Source organism: Sinocyclocheilus grahami, unplaced genomic scaffold (assembly GCF_001515645.1).
Source record: "Sinocyclocheilus grahami isolate Dianchi unplaced genomic scaffold, SAMN03320097.WGS_v1.1 scaffold306.1, whole genome shotgun sequence".
Lineage (NCBI taxonomy): Eukaryota > Metazoa > Chordata > Actinopteri > Cypriniformes > Cyprinidae > Sinocyclocheilus > Sinocyclocheilus grahami.
The window spans coordinates 1,616,964-1,635,195 of record NW_015505485.1 but is presented as its reverse complement, the minus strand read 5'-3'; the positions used below and the strand labels follow the sequence as shown (position 1 = coordinate 1,635,195).

The 18,232-nt window shown below is 37.5% G+C and overlaps 1 long non-coding RNA gene and 1 pseudogene across 1 annotated transcript; both read right to left on the bottom strand.

Annotated features, from left to right (window-relative positions):
- Positions 1 to 12,847: 12,847 nt before the first annotated feature.
- On the bottom strand, positions 12,848 to 16,697 carry LOC107601461 (adhesion G-protein coupled receptor F1-like; annotated as a pseudogene).
- Positions 16,698 to 16,904: 207 nt separating this feature from the next.
- On the bottom strand, positions 16,905 to 17,427 carry LOC107601533 (uncharacterized). Its single transcript, XR_001610943.1, has 3 exons — positions 17,400 to 17,427; positions 17,143 to 17,279; positions 16,905 to 17,026 (listed from the first exon to the last, which is right to left on the bottom strand). It is a non-coding gene; the product is annotated as an uncharacterized lncRNA (long non-coding RNA).
- Positions 17,428 to 18,232: the final 805 nt, after the last annotated feature.

Genomic DNA, 18,232 nt, shown 5'->3' with positions numbered 1-18,232 from the left:
GCTTAATGTTGTATAATAACGGACTATGATAAAGACAATACAGTAGCCTATATGTCTTGTTGTTGACTCAAAGTATATACAGAACAGCAATTATGAACGTGCATTTTGAAATGCATTGTGATTTTAAAAGGATCAACTCCGTACAGGCAAGCAGACGAGCCCAGAATGCAATGCATTAAATTGCACGTTAAACACTTTCCTCCCATAGAAAATCATTATAAATAAAACACGTAATGTAGCTTAATGGACAAAGACAATGATATAAAAGAGCCGTAGACCGTTTATTCTATATGGAAAAATGCTTAACGCGAAACTGTGCGTGTTGCATTTATTCTAGGCTCACCTGCTTGCCTGTATATTAGTTATGTATATTAATAATGTCGAGGAGCATATTGAGTTTGGCCTTTTTAGTCCATTATGCCACATACATTTTGCGGTATGGGAGGAAAATACTATATATATATTCATTATATTAATAAATTGTATATTTAATTTGATTAAGTGTTAAGTGTTTATGTTTTTCTACGGGAGGAAAATGCTTCACGAGAGACTTTGTGCATTGCGTTCATATTCTGCTGTTCTGTGGCCACGGATTTGCGGGTCTTGTCTTTTTCTTGCAGGACCCTGTACGTTATAGTACAAAATTAGTTGTAATCGTTTAATCACCACAGCGTCTTGTCTCCATTGGCAACACGCACAATTTGTGTCGATTGCAAGTGACGTCACAGGTAGCGGAGAGTGCAAGTGGCGATTGCAAGTGACATTGTAATTTAGTTAATTTTTTCTTGTCTTCACCACCTGGCTACTGTTGTAAAATGTTGAGAGAGATTCAAACAAAAAGTAATAAAAAAATAGAACAAAATAAAAAATAAAAGACTGCAAGTGACGTCGCTAGCGGAAGCGCAAGTGTCTGAGAGTGCAAGTCTGAGAGTGCAAGTGCCAGGCTGCAGCTAGACCCTTCTCACGAAAGCCGACGGTGTTGTCGCCTCACGTCGGCAGCGTCGAACCAAAAAGCTGCGCTCGAACACACCACACAGACTACAGCCGACGGCAAACTAACACGTGCGTTCTGCGCATGCGTGAGAGGAATTAAAGTCGGCATGAAATCAAAATTGACAATTCTTATTTTTTGATGGAATAATGTAGTGTTTATTATAAATAATTTATCCGTGCACTTCATTATTTTTATTTAATTCATGTGCCCTTGTAATCTTTAATCAAAAACGTTAGCCTCTCCTCCCCCTCAAAATAACTCCTCTACTCTTCCGGTCACAAGCTATGGCGCAAGGGCGGAGCTATCTGGAACTGCCAGCAGCTGCAGTGACATCAGTGACGTTTGGAATAAATGACAGGGGGAAAAGCTGAAGCTGATAATTCACTTTATAGCACTGATACCAGTCATACGTTACCCTTAAACATTGAAAATATATTAGAATATTACGACAACATTACTCTTAGAACATGGCAAACTATTTTTTTTTTCATGAATATGACTTAACCTGATGGAGGATGCGCTCAGTCATTCTCTCTCTCTCTCTCTCATGCGTGCTGTGCATGTTTTGTGCCTTGATCGCTGTCTTCATCCTCAATAAAAAAACATTTATTCATGCTAGGGTGTCCGCGTGAATCCAGTGGAGAGAAATCCCCCACCACTAACTGCAAACTGGCATTCAGATCTGCCTCCATTTTGTTGACAACGCCCCAACTTCCAACGATCCAATCAATTCCCGATGGACGAAATCAAGTCCAGCCCTCTCATTTCAGATGCTGTTTCACTCGGATATATGTCACAGCAGAGAAGAAAAGACAATCGCAACTTCCGTTTCATGCCGACTTTAACTGTCTACGTTATATGCAGCAGTTATCAATAGTATAGATTCGTCATTCAAAAGTAGAAACCAAAACAAAGACGAGATAAACGCAGATATACAAAATGTAAACAAAGCAGCGCTTGCTTACCATTTTGAATATCAGTAACATTGATAACTTTAATCATTTTAAGCGGCTCGTGTTTTTATGAAAACATTCGCATATTAGAATGATGGACCTTTTTCACATTTCCGGGTTTCTCAGCAGCGGAAGTCGTCATAGTTGGGTTAACTTGAATAGCGGTGAATGGGAGAGTTCCACAAATATATTTTTTGCATTCCCATTTGCTCAAATAGCAAAAGAAAAACTCCACGATAGTGTTTTCATTACTTTCAATAAAAGGAAGAAAATTGAGAGAGACTGAAAACGGCAGTCAGAAGAGAGAACGATGTCAAATTTACCGTCCCTCCCATAGACGCTGCATTAGAAACACCCTCGCATTAGCGTTAACCGTTTTTTTTGTAATTTGATGCAAAGGTGATATAATACAAAGAACAGTGTTATAAATGTACATACATTTAAAAAAAACTTTCGAGGATTTACGATGCTGATGACCATTAAACGCGTCATCACGGTCTTGTGAAAAGGGTCCATTGGGAAAGATCACGTAACATTTAAACAGCCTTCTGTCTGTACCGCCTTCATTTACGTGCTTTTTTTCATCACTTTCGCTTTAAAGGGATAGTTCACCCAAAAATGAAAATCTGCTTACACCCAGGGCATCCAAGATGTAGGTGACTTTGTTTCTTCAGTAGAACACATTTGATGATTTTTAAGTCCAACCGTTGCAGTCTATCAGTCTTATAATGCATGGCAATGGTAACAAAATCTATGAGTGTAAAAAAAACATGCACAGACAAATCCAAATTAAACCCTGCGGCTCGTGACGACACATTGATGTCCTAAGACACGAAACGATCGGTTTGTGCCAGAAACCGAACAGTATTTACAGTATATAATCTTTTACCTCTAATACACCACTATGTCCAACTGTCTTTGGGCGCGCACACGACTTCCGGTGTGTGAGGTGTGTACTCGCTCTGGCGTAGTTTACGTTAATGGGTGTTGTCGCAAACGACAGACACAGTGGGTGCGGCGGCAGGCCTCGGAGAGGCTTTTATTAACAGAAAATAAACAAAGTGTCCAGAAAAAAAGGGAATCAAGTGTCCAAAATAAACAGGGGATCTGGTGTCCTCGTCGTGCTGCGGGGTTCGTGAAGGGAAGGGCAGTGGTCAGGAAGGAAGGAAGGGTCCAGGGTGCGGTTCTCGTCCGGACTACGGGTCCGGCAGCTCACGACTCTGGCGGCACGGGAGTCCCTCTACGCACCCCTCCTGGACCCACGAGGACACCAGCGTGCATGCACGGGGAAGAGACCGGTCTCCCGAGGAGAGGCGCGCTCGGCATTTAAACAGCGGCGGTGATGAGGCTCCATTCGGTTCAGGTGTGCCCCATCACCCTTCGCCAGCCCTGGCTATTTCAGCGCCCCTCCTCTCACACGCACCCACTCATGTCGGGAGCCTGGCGACGAGCGGCGATTAAGGGACGGGGTGATGCTGATAATTAGGGGAGGCAGCCGACTCGTCACAGTGTGTTGATATCCAGCCGAAGCGCAATCAACCATAACTTCAGGCGAACAGGCTCAGAAGTTGGGAATACGTGGAAAGTCACCACTTCTGAATGAGTTTGCGCGAGAGAATGTAATCTTTTAGTTTTAAGTTGGTTTGAACAATCCGGATAAGCGCAAGTAAGTACCATTTTGATTAGCCGTTGTACCTACAATGACTGTGCACTGTGTAAACAATGAGTGACGTATACACGCGAGAGATCACTTCCGGCGCTTGCGTAAACTACGCCAGAGCACGTACACACCTCACGCATCGGATGCCGTGTGCGCACCCAAAGACAGTTGGACATAGTGGTGTATTAGAGGTAAAAAATTATATAAATACTGTTCGGTTTCTGGAACAAACCAATCATTTTGTTTCTTAGGACATCAATGTGTCGTCACGAGCCGCAGGGTTTAATTTGGATTTGTCTGTGCATGTTTTTTTTACTCTCATAGATTTTGTTACCATTGCCATGCTTTATAAGACTGCAACGGTTAAAGTTAAAAATTATCACTTTAATTCTCGGGCACTGACTCGTTCGCTAAACTGAACATCCAATCAGAGCTCTCACTCACGCCGACGGCCCCGACGTCGATTCAACATGCCGCCGACGTGAGCCCGACGAGAGCAGACGAGTGGAACACACCAAACAAACTAGCCCGACCGTCGCTCACCGTTGGCCGACTGTCGGCTTGGTGTGTCCCGGCCTTTAAAGGGGTCATATGAAGAAGAACATTATTTTGTGTATTTGGTGTAATGAAATGTGTTTATGCAGTTTAAGGTTAAAAAAACACATTATTTTCCACGTACTGTACATTATTGTTTCTCCTCTATGCCCCGCCTTTCTGAAATGCGTCGATTTTTACAAAGCTTATTGGTCTGAAAAAGCGAGGTGTGCTCTGATTGGCCAGCTATCCAGTGTGTTTTGATTGGCCGAATTCCTCAAGCGTGTGACGGAAATGTTACATCCCTTACCGTATTGTGATGGCTGCGGCAACCACATGTGACGACCCCGGGCTGGACACGCTGTCGACTCCGGCGATCGACAGCGTGAAGTTGAAGTATTTCCTCAGCGACCAGCACGGATCAGCTCCAGGCATGACGAAGCGGATATCGTCCACTTTTGGAAGGCCAAACAAAGTAGTTTCGCTTTCACAACGAAACACACAGCGCCTTCACGACATGGCGGCAGCGGCAACAACAATACTACAGCGAGAATAAAAGTTACGCCTTCTTTCTGTGCGTGAACATTTGGGCGGCGTTATGCAAATCTTCCTAGATAGTGACGTAGGTATGTGGGGGCGTGTTAGAACGAGCCGTTTTAGGTAGGCGTGGCTGACTCTTAACTTTTATAAAGAATATCTCTTTAGATTTGAGACTTTAGTCTTTGCAACTTTACAGATCTTCTTTATGCACCAAGAACTTGTAACACTCCAAAGATAAAGGAAACATTTTAATCGCATCATATGACCCCTTTAAGCATATTAAATTAGTATAGGAACTTCTTAAGCAGCATAAGAAGCTTTCAGAATCTTTATTTTTCAAGTAAATATTTTCTGTATTTTTTTTAAATGAACATTTTAACAACGGTGTGTTTATTGAACAGTAAAATAAAATGATTTTATTTATCAAAATAAACAGAATATGATATAAACTTTGCTGAATTGTTTTAAAGAAGTGTTGACTTTGATATAACGCAAAACACATTATTTTAGCTGAAGTATTTATATTAATACTGCGTGCCTTTTACCCCATCATATAATTATGATTTTTTTTTTTTACAAAATGAACTACAAAATGTGTTGCTCCATCAGTGTTCAATTAAAAGGCTACATGGTTCCTGGAATCTTACAAAAAAGAAAGTTGTGTTTTTTAAAGGGGTCATATGATGTTGCTAAAAAGAACATTATTTTGTGTATTTGGTGTAATGAAATGTGTTTATGCTGTTTAAGGTTCAAAAAACACATAATTTTTTACTGTGATGGCGTGTCCCGGCCGGAGCGACGAGATAAAAACCTTAAAACCCATTATAAATGAGGCATTTGTTGCATCCAGTGGGGACATAATTACAGATTATAATGACTTATACGGTCTTTTTACGCATTGCATCACGCCGCATAAACATAAAACCATGTCTGCATTTGTGATCAGAGAAATGACAAACAACAAGTGCTACTCTACACTGCTCAAAACTCGCGTTTGAATCGTCAGTGGCAAATTCTTTAAATGAAAACGTACTTACAGTCTGTGAGTCAGAACAGCCGGCATTGTAGTCTACTCTACCAGGATCAGGAAACAGTCCTCCATAAAATGTGCTGCACACATCTGAATATTTGGGTTGAAGTGTTCTAGAACAGTGTTGTAAATACAACTTAACCACTGATTTCTAGTCGTGTTCTCTTTTGGAAGGCCAAACAAAGTAGTTTTGCTTTCACAACGAAACACACGGCGGGCTTGAGAACAGGCTTGGGGCTTGAGGCTTGCGGCAACCACATGTGACGACCCCGGGCTGGACTCCACTTCGTCCACGGTGAAAGCCGATCCGGCGATCCACGGCGCGAAGTTGATGTATTTCCTCAGCATATTGAACCAAATTGAAATCGTATCATATGACCCCTTTAAGTTGTTTTTTTTCACCTGTTGTACCTTGTTAGTTATTAATGCTGATCATGTTAATCAGTAACAGTGCTCATATAAACTCACAAATCTGGTTTAAACTGATTTCTTTCAATAGGGCCCATACATTTTTTTTATATCATTATCGCTGACAAAAAAAAAAAAGTGTTCTTCATTTATTTTGTTGACAAAATGAACTGGTGCTGAATTTAAACGGGAAAGCACTCAGAGCAAACTATTGGTTTCTTTTGATTGTGATAAACTGCCAAAGAAAAACATAATACAACCATACATCAATATTTGTATGTATGTAAAGTATGTATTGTATTTGTACCTTCTCTGGCCATGTTTCACCTTCAAGGTAAATTACAATCATGTAAGGATATTTCTTCAAAACATGGATTTTCTTTTATTCATAAGGACATCCAGGATTTTTCTGTAAATCAGAAAATTCTGTCACGTGACATGTCAGACTCTAATAATCATAAGTCTGATATGTACAAAATACAGGCATGATGATACTGAAAATGCATTATCAAGATAAAGGTCATGGTCATTTATCATTTAAACTTTTAAAATGTGTACATAGTCTATCAAAACATTTTATGAACAAACAGCAAATAAACAAACAACAGATGTATTTTGCATTTGAAAATAGAAACATAATTTAGCACTCTTACCTTGCGTATGGAAAAAAAACAATGCTGGCATGACAGCCTAAACTATGAAGTAATCTATTTGAAGATCTAGGTTTTTGTTTCCGTGTGAAATGATCCACCTACAAAAAAAATCCCTGTACAATTTATTTTTTTCCTCCAATAGTTTCCATGCATTTCTCAATGATGAAAACCCCTTTTCAAAAGACATTATAACATAATAAGAATATCTTAAGTGAGAGTGAGTTTAAATTTAGAGTTACAGTTTAAATCTTACCAAATACCAAACATACCCGAGTGGAATAATACATTTACATTGTACATTTACGCATTTAGCAGGCACTTTTATCCAAACTGAATTTGTCAATTAGTATTTGTATTTAATTAATACATTTTTGTAATATACAGTGGCAGGTATATTTGAAAACTAGGTTAGGAAGCAAGCTAAAGAAGAGTAGAAACGCAGAGATATTTTAACACACTTGCAAGTGTTTTTTAATTTTTTATTTCTGTAACTCAAGCATAACCTGTTTTGAAAAAAGCAAGTGGCAAATATGCAGAATGCCTTTTCAGACCAAAGTACGCTAAGAATGAGGAAGGACATACAGTATGTAGCAAACATCAGCAACAAAGGGCATTCAGCCAGGGTCAGTCAACATCATGATGGTTTCTTTCCATGTTACACCCTACAAATTCCTGAAAATTATACAATAAAATAAAATAAACTTTGAGTTTGACTTACTCTGTGGGTGAATATTTCCATTAAAATGGGCACGTCTCTACAAAACCTTATCATTAAAAAATCATTAAAGATCATTAAAAAAAAGTCACTCAAACTCTACCTTAAAGGTACAGTTCACCCAAAAACATTTGATGAAAATGTATTCACCCTCAAGCCATTCAACTTTGCTTCTTGATCAGAACACATTTGGAGAAATTTAGCATTAAATCACTTGCTCACGAATGGATCCTCGGCAGTGAATGGGTGCCTTCAAAATGAGAGTCCAAACAGCTGATAAAAACATCACAATAATCCACAAGTGAACCACACTGGGCTAGAATCTTTTATTTTAAGGAATATCATACAACCAAGATACATTTTCATACATATTTTAATTTATACAGTTCTGTTGTGCAACATCTTATTTGACACAAAATAAATAAATTGTTATGTCCCTGAGATATGTTTATTTCAACTATCCTTGTGTGTATATGATCTCTCTGTCTGTGTGTATAAACATGTTTGTGCTCCAGATTGGTGTGTCCTCCATTAATCAGCCAGAGGTGGTGATTGCTAAGCACCTAACCCAATAAAAGAACCTCCCCAAACACTCGTTCAGAGCCTTCGTGCCTCACTGGCTTCGTGCCATTGTGTTTTGCCCTTGTTCTGATTGATCATGTTTTTCTCTGCCACTGTTCGTTGCATCGTCGTTTGATTGTGGAAAGAGTGTTGAGCCAGAGAGATATATGAGTGAGTGACATGTAGTCAAGTATAGTGTGCCATTCCCGGAATTTGTGCGTCTGCATTCAACCCATCTAAGTGCACACATACAGCAGTGAGTAGTGAACACACACATGGAGCAGTGGGAAGTCATGTGCTGCGGGGAGCAGTTGGGGGTTTGTTGCCTTGCTCAAGGGTCTCACCTCAGTTGTGGTATTGAGGGTGGAAGAGAGTGCTGGACATTCACTCCCCCCACCTGCAATCCCTGTCGGTACAGTGACTCGAACCCACGACCTTTAGGTTACAAGTCCGACTCTCTAACCATTAGGCCATGACTGCCTATTGAGTGTAGTGAAACTGTGAATGTTTGTTATTGTAAGCTTAACTTCTGATTCTTCTGTTTATCTAACGGCAATGGCCTGTTTGACTACGACTTGGATTCTGATTTTCATTTGCTTCCACTACGAGAACTTGTAAACACCTTTGTAAATAATCTTGTAAATACACTTTGCCAAATTAAGGGATTTAGGGGATTAGATGCCAATTTATTTGTATATCTTTGTATACACATACTTTGTTTATGGTTGAGGAATGGTTGGTTGTATTTTGTTTTCTTTATTTTCATTTGAGGTAAGGTATAGCTGCTAAAAGAAGTTTGTTTTGTTAATTGTTTTGGCCTTGTTTGCCTCTGAAAATATTCCCGTTTAAAGAAAATAAAGTTTTGTTTATTCGGCATCTCTCTGGTGACGGGACTTTGTTCTCTCTTTCTGTTAAGGCTAACCCCTAGAGGTCGTAACAAAATAAAATAAAAATGCAATGTTTTGTTGTAAAATGTTATATTTTCATTTGACTACATTTTAAAGATTTATTTAATTGCTAAGCTTTTAATATTTTATTTCATTAGACACCTTTTTTATGATAAATTTGTATTAAATAAAAAAAAACAGAATACAGAGAAAAAAAAAAGGTTTTCCTTGTTTTACACTGTTGTCTGTCTCTGTGTATTTTTGGCTTGCACTTCTGTAACTGAATCTGAATTTCTTCTTCCATGTAACACGTCAGCCATGGTTCCACACTGACTGAACACCCTCTGGCTGAGCCTTCTATAGTAACACACTAAAAACAACAAGGAAAACATTTCAAAAAGGTATGCCAGGAAAATGTAGCTGCCCCAGCTGTCTGCCTAGGGCTACCTGCCTAGAGTAACAGTGACTGTTAGAAGATATTTTACTCCCTCACCCAGACCAGAAACAAGACACTCATTCACTGTAATTCACTGTAAGTGCTATACAGAAGAAGTGCTATACAGATTTAGAATATTTAAAAATTAAAATTAAAAATGTCAAGGTAAATGTTGATCAACGATCTTTGTTGATTGAAGATGTTCTTGAGGATATCAGGCATGTGTAAAAAAGAGGGAGGGAAGGAGGGAAGGGTGCTCCACACACAGATGCTAGATGATAAATGTTTTAGTACATTTACATGTATGTACAGTGGGGGAAAAAAGTATTTAGTCAGCCACGCACCGCTTGAAAACGCGGCATTTTGCCATTTTAGTACATTTACATGTATGTACAGTGGGGGAAAAAAGTATTTAGTCAGCCACCAATTGTGCAAGTTCTCCCACTTAAAAAGATGAGAGAGGCCTGTAATTTTCATCATAGGTATACCTCAACTATGAGAGACAAAATGAGAAAAAAAAATCCAGAAAATCACATTGTAGGATTTTTAAAGAATTTATTTGCAAATTATGGTGGAAAATAAGTATTGGGTCAATAACAAAATTTAATCTCAATACTTTGTTATATACCCTTTGGTGGCAATGACAGAGGTCAAACGTTTTCTGTAAGTCTTCACAAGGTTGTCACACACTGTTGCTGGTATTTTGGCCCATTCCTCCATGCAGATCTCATATAGAGCAGTAATGTTTTGGGGATGTCGCTGGGCAACACGGATTTTCAACTCCCTCCAAAGAATAGACCCTTTATTTTGGATTTCAGTCTATGTTGCTGTAATGGATATCATACAGATGACTTTGAACTCAAATATGTTAAAGGTGCAGTATGTTATATCGACAGCTAGCAGATGAAATGGGCTGTGCCCTTCTCCTCAAGCCTGGTTTCGTCGCTCACACGGGTTGTCAGACTGAGGACACGCAATGAGCGCAATTGACAATGGAAGGCAGCGCAATTGACAACGGAAGGTGATGAGCCTAATAGTGGATGAGTTGATTTATCCGTGTTTTAATACGCCTCTGATCTTACAGCTTTTTAGATGGAGGCCGAGGCTATTTAGGTCAGGTTGAATCTGCAATCACTGACCCAGTTCGTTTGCTCGCTTACATATTCCCTAAGTATCTGCAAATATTTTTATGCTTTTTTATGATTTATAGTCAACATATTACATGCAGCATCTTTAAGTTTTTACAGCATTTTGTAACTTGCAGTTTCCCTCTGAAGTTAAAATGACTTCATAAAAATGATGCTATATGTTTTTATGAGTGCCAGTCTGTCTATGTTTGGTGTCTATTTTTGATAAGTAAAGAGATATTATTGGAACACATCTTCCTTTGTGAACCTCAGTGTACCTGGGATGTTCCGGCCTTTTAATCAGAATACACCCTTGACGTGTCCCAATGATTTAACTCCCCTTGTCACTTGTTGCTCTCTTAGGGTGCTCAGGAGCTTTGTTATGGTATACTATTATTGGTCCAACTGGTGTATCTTACCGTTTATCCATAACCGATGACTGCACCATTGGCCATGAATCTCCTGCACCCCACCTCAACTGGACAAACCTTGAGGTTCCAGCTTCAGATCTCTGCTGCTGCTTCAAGAGCAGCATAACGTGGGCACTCCTGCTCATGTGCCGTGTCCATAGCATATTCTCAGGAAGATTCGGACCAGGACACTAGGTCTGGTCTAAGGCTAGTGCTAGTCAATTCATGGGGAAAGTTTATGTTAGGCTGATGTTACAACCGACCAATATGTGCTTGGGTTGAGATACAGCTTTAGCAACCCTGGTAGGTTATTCAAATTTTATTCAGCCATATGAATAACACGTCTACCCTTACTACCCTTACTTAAAATGTTCTGTTTAATTAAGGCAAGGAGAAACATTTGAACTAGCATTTATTATTATAAAATTAGTTGCTCAAGTCTGCTTAAGTAAAAACAATATGAAGAAGCATTTAATAATTGGTGATTATTGGTTATAAGATTAGTAATTGGTTGGTTCGAAACACTGGAATTTATCATAACTGAGCAGAAAAACAGGTTGTAATTAAACCAACTGGAAAAACAACGCCTTACACATTTAAAATATCTTATATAAAACAAGTCAACTTAACAAACAAAGAAAAGTATGCTTAAGTTGTGAAAATTACCCCAATTTTTCAAGTATAAATAAAAGTCCTTATACTGCATTAACAGTATATTACATAATAATGTAAAAAGTCATTTAGATACCTTATTTTTAGACTAATCACCTCAGAACATAGAAACATTTCCTCCCCTAAAACAGTAAAAGAAAACTACTGCCTTTGGAGTGTCTTTTACGCGTTATTAACGGTATTTGAGCCGTTGGAGCTGTCTGTAACTGCTGTATTGTTGGCTTCAGACACATTGTACACATCTGCAAATAGTTATAGGTGTATTTTAGTCATGTAACTTATTGTCTTTACATTCATTCATTTAGCAAATTTATCCAAATGAGAAATACAACAATATTAGGAATTCTTCTTATTGAAAACATGTTAATAAATACTTAATTTTATATTTTATTTCATCTACTTACTCCTCCGTCGCATCCTTTGAAAGGCAGTCAGTCCAGATGTGGATGATGTTCCTGCACTGGTGCTCTGTAAGGAGAGAATAGAGATATATTTATTCAAAATAAATCACATAGAGTCAATGTAAAATACATAGCAATGGTTAGAAGCTGAACAATAGTTAAAGAGCTCATATAAGTGTGCGCTGTTATAGAATGGCATTTACATTGGTATTGATGGAAGTAAGTTTCTGTAGCAACTGTTTTCCTGGTAGTGACTCACGAACCTGCAATCAAAGATCTCTACTTAATATCAACAAATTTGAAAATCTCTCAAATGTCTGCTTATTGCACGGCTATGAGATACTTGATTCTGATTTGTAAGTCATGCCATACAGCGATCACAAATTTCCTAATATTCACTGTTGTTCATGCCAACTCTGTATATCATACCACCTATCTGGAAACCAGAGCTAGATTTATGTCTCTCATAACAATCCAAGAACTCTGTTTATCGTCATACAAACGCACACAAAACACACTTGGCACTATCTCAGTTATCGACTGTAATGAAAATGACTTCAGAGAACTTCAGTTGCCTATTAATATTACTGAAATGTTTTTGCAGTGTCCATATTGTTGCTAGGTCAATTGCACAGTAGTGGAATACTGTTTTAAGCTAAGCTAATATACAGGTCAAATTAAAAATAATTTCAATTCAAATCAATATTTCCTGTTCATGTTTTTGGTGGGCAGCCGTGTAATAAGCAGGATAATGTACATTCACATAACAGTCACATGACAGTTCAAATAAACCCTGCCAGGCTAATATGGTGTTGTCAACGTTAAGTGGCTTTGCTTAAGCTTTTTGTAAATCAACAGAAGGAAACTCATACCTTGCTGTCTAAAAGCGTTCCGAACACCAAGATAAAGAATCCCTATTAAAGGAAGTGTTACAAGGTATGATTCAAAGTGATTCAAGTTTAATTAGAAACATGGACATTTATAATAAATCAGTGTGCAGCATTAGAGAAATGCAAAAAATAGGTATACACAAAATTTAATCTTACTATAAATTTGATATTAATGAGAAAGAAAGTGATACCTGCAGTGAATTGAGGAGTGCAAACACCACATGAATGCTTAAATCTTGTGACACCATGGTTCCAATGCCAAATCCCCATGTTAGACCAAAGATAGGAGTTAAAATGGCCACACATCTGGCAATGACCACCAGGGCATGTTTCTCATCTGGTTGAGTTGTGGCACCGACTCCTCTCCTCAACATCTTGTACAGAACTACAATCAAAACTACAAGGTTTATGGCTACAATAGTGAGAGCTGGAATCACAAATGCCAACAGGGCCTTTGATTCTAACCAATTCAGCCAGCATGCATTTCTTTTCGAAATATAATTTTGAGGTCCAGCTGTTGAGGCAACAGTGATGGCCGCTATGAGCAAAGGTGCACCATAACTGACTATGAAGGCGATGACCATCATTTTGGCCCTTGACATTTGAGACAAGACCATAACTGTACGGTAAAAGAGCAACAGCGCCGACATTAACATCCAGAAGAAAAGAGCCAAGTAAAAAAAGTGCATGAAGAAAACCACTGGACTGCAGCGACCCACTGAGGTTGGCTGTTCTTGTTCAGCGATTGCAGCTCAAATGATAAAACAGATGTTTGCGATCAGCAGGGACACGGCAATGTTGACTATGGAGACATGTCGTATGTAGGATGTGTCATTTCTTGTCACTGATTTCCATACGATAGTCTCAATAATCAGGCATATAATCAAGCTGGCCATCGAAATAGCTACGCCAATGTAAGTTATATAGGCTAAGGCTTTGTGATCAATGGAAAACGGTGACATTAAGATTGAAAAGGAAGTTGTGTGGTTGCATTCACATGTAATCTTGCCAGTTTCATTCCCTTTACTTATATAGGGCTTTACTTCACATCCAGTGGAATCCCAATTGCTGAGATTGAAGTTCCAAAAGACACACTGAGGATTTCCCAAAGACTGATTAGTAATGTCAAATGTAAAAGAAATGTTGTTAAGAGTTTCATTAACCTTAACAACAACCACATCTCCATTGATGCGCACATCTGATTTCCTGCTGTCATTAGTACCTTGAGAAGGTAGTACTTTGTCAAGAGTTGTGAAGATTATGATGGTTATGGTAGTCTCTTGAGGAACCTGTGGTACCACAATCTCTGTAGCCGAGTTTGGCAGTGCTGATGTTATATTGAATGAGTTTTTAATTGTAGTTCTATTCAGTTGAATGGATGTTTCATTAATCGCAAACTCATCTGTGAGACGGTCACTTATATCCTCAATAGCGCTCAAAAGTTTAATGCTGGTGTCTTCTGTGTTTTTGCCTTTGTTCAGTTTGTTCCATGTATCACTGACATTACCTGATACAATAATGTCCACTGTGTTTAGGAAACTCTGGAAATGTAATATAAAATTATGTTTTATATTATGAAGTTTAGCCCATAAAATGTGGAAATAATTGATATGTAAGATATTTGTATAATCTAATAAGACACAAAGACACTAACAAAATATATAATATATTATATCCTAATATAAAAAATATGATCTGCCACATTTTAATAAAATAAAATCCTGATAGTAACATATATAATATAATATAATATAATATAATAATAAAGAGAATGGCTATTGCACAACACAATTATGTAACTGAATCAACACAAGTTCTTATCTTAATTAGACATTATCTTCATTATCTAAATTCACTTCAATACAACAAGCATAAAATGTCTAAATATCACATAAAAGCTTAAATGTGAATACATACCCCCATAACTGGATTATTGATGGAAGTAGCTTGTGACAAGTTGGCAATTTTAAAGAGTATGTCAACAATTGCTTGGACAGTAGCAGCAGACTGGGTTATATTAATATCATGCTTTGCTGTGGCAGAACTGAGGTCAGCCATAAACCCTGGAATCTCCTCCACACGCAAGGACTAAATTGCAAAGTACAAATATATAAATGATAGAAACCTTTAAAATGGCCAGATCATTGTAGATAATTACATGATTACCTGAAGTTTGTTTTTAAGGTTGTCGATAACTTCAAGTACACAGTTGTCCTCTAATGGTTTCCAATCACGTGATTCACATTTGTAAGTAAAGGTGCCTTTCAAACCTTTTCCACAGACTCCTGTCTTCACTTCATCTGTTTTTCCAACTCCAAGTTCTTCATTTCGACAGTCATAATCTGGAGAAGTATTTGATTGCAAGTCAGAAGGGAAAATCATCAATTTCTCCACAATTTCTCTCAGAATATAACATCACATTACACTTTATAAATGTTGGGACTTGAAAGTACCCCTGCAAGCTACTTGTACAGTATGCAGAAACATCAGAAATAATTAGGGTCAAATGACTAAACAATATGACCAGTACATTCAACACCAGATAATCAGGTGTGATACGATCCAAAGAGAAGTCTGCTAGACCGTAAAAATCATGAAATTGTACAGTAAAAAAGTAAACAGTATAAAGCACTTTGATGCTGCAAAGAATGAGAAACTGAAGGCTCACTTTCTGTGCTTGTCCTTACTGTGACGGTGCTATAGCTATAACTGAAATTCTGTAGTTGTGGCAGATCCTTGAGACGACATGCAAAGGTAAAGGTTTGATCTGAACAATTCACCCTCGGAGTATCATAGTTTAATGTGATACTGTCAGATCCTGATTGTGTAAAAAGAGAAATGCATTTACACAAAAACATATTAATAACATGGATAATTTAATTGAAGGATTAAATAACAACTCATTAATTTATAAAACTGTACCAGTGATTTGTATGTACAACCTGAAATTTGTACTGTTCCACCCAGGACCCACTCAATATTGTAGCCAACATCAACAGAACATTTCAGTTGAAAACTGCTGCCATCACATGGAAAAACACGGTATTTATCACCCACGATAATACTGGGGCGTTGTTTAATAACAATGTTTTGCCACTGAATGTATGGTATTGTATTCCTTTGTGTGATGCACGAATATTGACCTGCATGTTAGGGCAAAACCAATAAACAAATGTATTATTAATATAATTATTTATATAATAGTTTGTGAATGAGTGGATGTTCATGACATTAATGCTTTGATTTTGATTGGTTAATTGTTTTCATAATTAAACTTAATGTTGATACAGCAGCAACATCTATGCCACAAATTGTATCCTAGTATACAATATTTAGTATAATCATATCCTAGTATATCAGTGCAGTGCTAATATACTTAAATCAAACTATGGCACAGTTTTATAGCAGTCTACCTTTTAAAGGGGACATCGAATGCCCATTTTCCACAAGTTGGTATGATTCTTTAGGGTCTTAATGAAATGTCTATAACATACTTTGCATTAAAATTCCTCAATGGTCGTATAAAACAACACCCTTTTTACCTTCTCTGTTCACAGCAACCTGTTTCGGTGCATGTCACTTTAAATGATAATGAGCTACTGCTCAGTCCACCCCTCTTTTCCAATGTTTTTTTTTGTTTGTTTTTGTGTGTATGTTTGGTGGTGCATTACCATCAAAAACAAAACTACGTCCTCAGTGGCTCTGATGACGTCATACTACTCAGAAAATCAAAACAGCTTGATATTTGAGACTGTTTAGTTTTTTGGGGGATTAAAAAAAAAAGAGTGAATGGACTTTTACCATTGTAGGGTGGTTGTTTCCACATACTGCTAAGACACATTTACATGCAAATACCATGTAAAAGTGAATTTTGCATCCAATGTCCCATTTAAAACCAGACTCTAATAGCAATCAGGCACTTTGCCACAGGCAAAGACAAAATAAATCCATGTCACTCACCACTGTCGGTTTCACTAGTACTTTTCACAGTGAGAGTTCTGTTGTTGTTTGAAAGTAAGTATCTTGTGTTGTCTAGTGCAGGATCTTTGTTATCCACTGTCCATTTTATTTGTCCCTTTGCAAAGTCTGGCTGTATACAGTTCAGGTCCACCTTTTGCAGAGGATATAACTGATCTGTTGTGAAAATGGTTTGATCTGTAAATAGAAACCATACAGCTCATATCACCCAACAACAAACAAAACCTAAACAATAAAATATGATGGAACTAAGAAATCTGAAGGGTTTTAGAATAGGCACCGACTACTCTTACCACTTTGAGCAAAAGCATCTTCAGTTAAAATTATTCCTTGTGCCTTTAGAGAGTCAGAAACCTGTGTGTTTGCTGCTCCAAAATCAAGGCTGTTGGATGTTGCATTTATTGTGTAGTCTGCTATAACACTACCAGGCCTATGGAGCAAAACACAAACCACACCAATGTAAAGACATTATTTACATTATATTTGAAAAAAGCAGTAAATAATGGGAACTTTGTGTGAAAAAAGTGAACATTTAAATGGTAGATCATACCTGAAGCCAGAGACTTTTGTAGAACCAATATTGTAGCCAGTTAGTTTATTAGAATAACTTGCGTTAATCTGTAAAAAGCAAAAGTACCCAATGTATGCTTGAAAATGTTACAATAATAAAAATGAAATGAAGTTATTGTGATATGACATCACTATGTTATGTGCGTATATGGATCAAGTCTCTCTTCTACAAGGCTTTGCAAAGAGGTTGATATTGAAGGATACTATATCTGAACTGCTTCTGACCATTAAATGGATGTTACAGAAAAATAAATAAATATATTTATATAAAAAAATAATTAAAAACAAAAACATGTATGTTTTGTCTTTTTCAAAGTTATGTTCAAGCTGTATTCAAAGTTGTATTTATAGTATTCACAAAAATCTGCTTTTTTTTCATTAAATGAAACACAGAATACTCACTGTTGACTGAATTCGTCCAGATAAATCTTTGTAACTGTCGCTATTAGGCTCTGCAAGACTTAAGTCAAAAGTCTGAGCTATTTTTATTAGCATTCCAATGACTGTAAAACAAGTTTACATTTATGCACATTGTATCAACAGGCTTAAGCAACAATCATCAGTCTTTAAAACTATACTAATGCAAATTCAAATATATGGATAATATCCAGTTAGAGAGGATGCATTAGATGAACACTGGTGCCCCCCAAGAAATTAACTCATCATAAGACAATAAATTAACAAAAAAGATTTCCTGTTTAAATTTTTCGACATGCATTGCATAATTTTTGTACCCCTACTAACACAAAATATCTTAATTCAGTCATATATTTTTGTGCAGTATTTAGATTTAGATTCACAGTATCTGTCAGT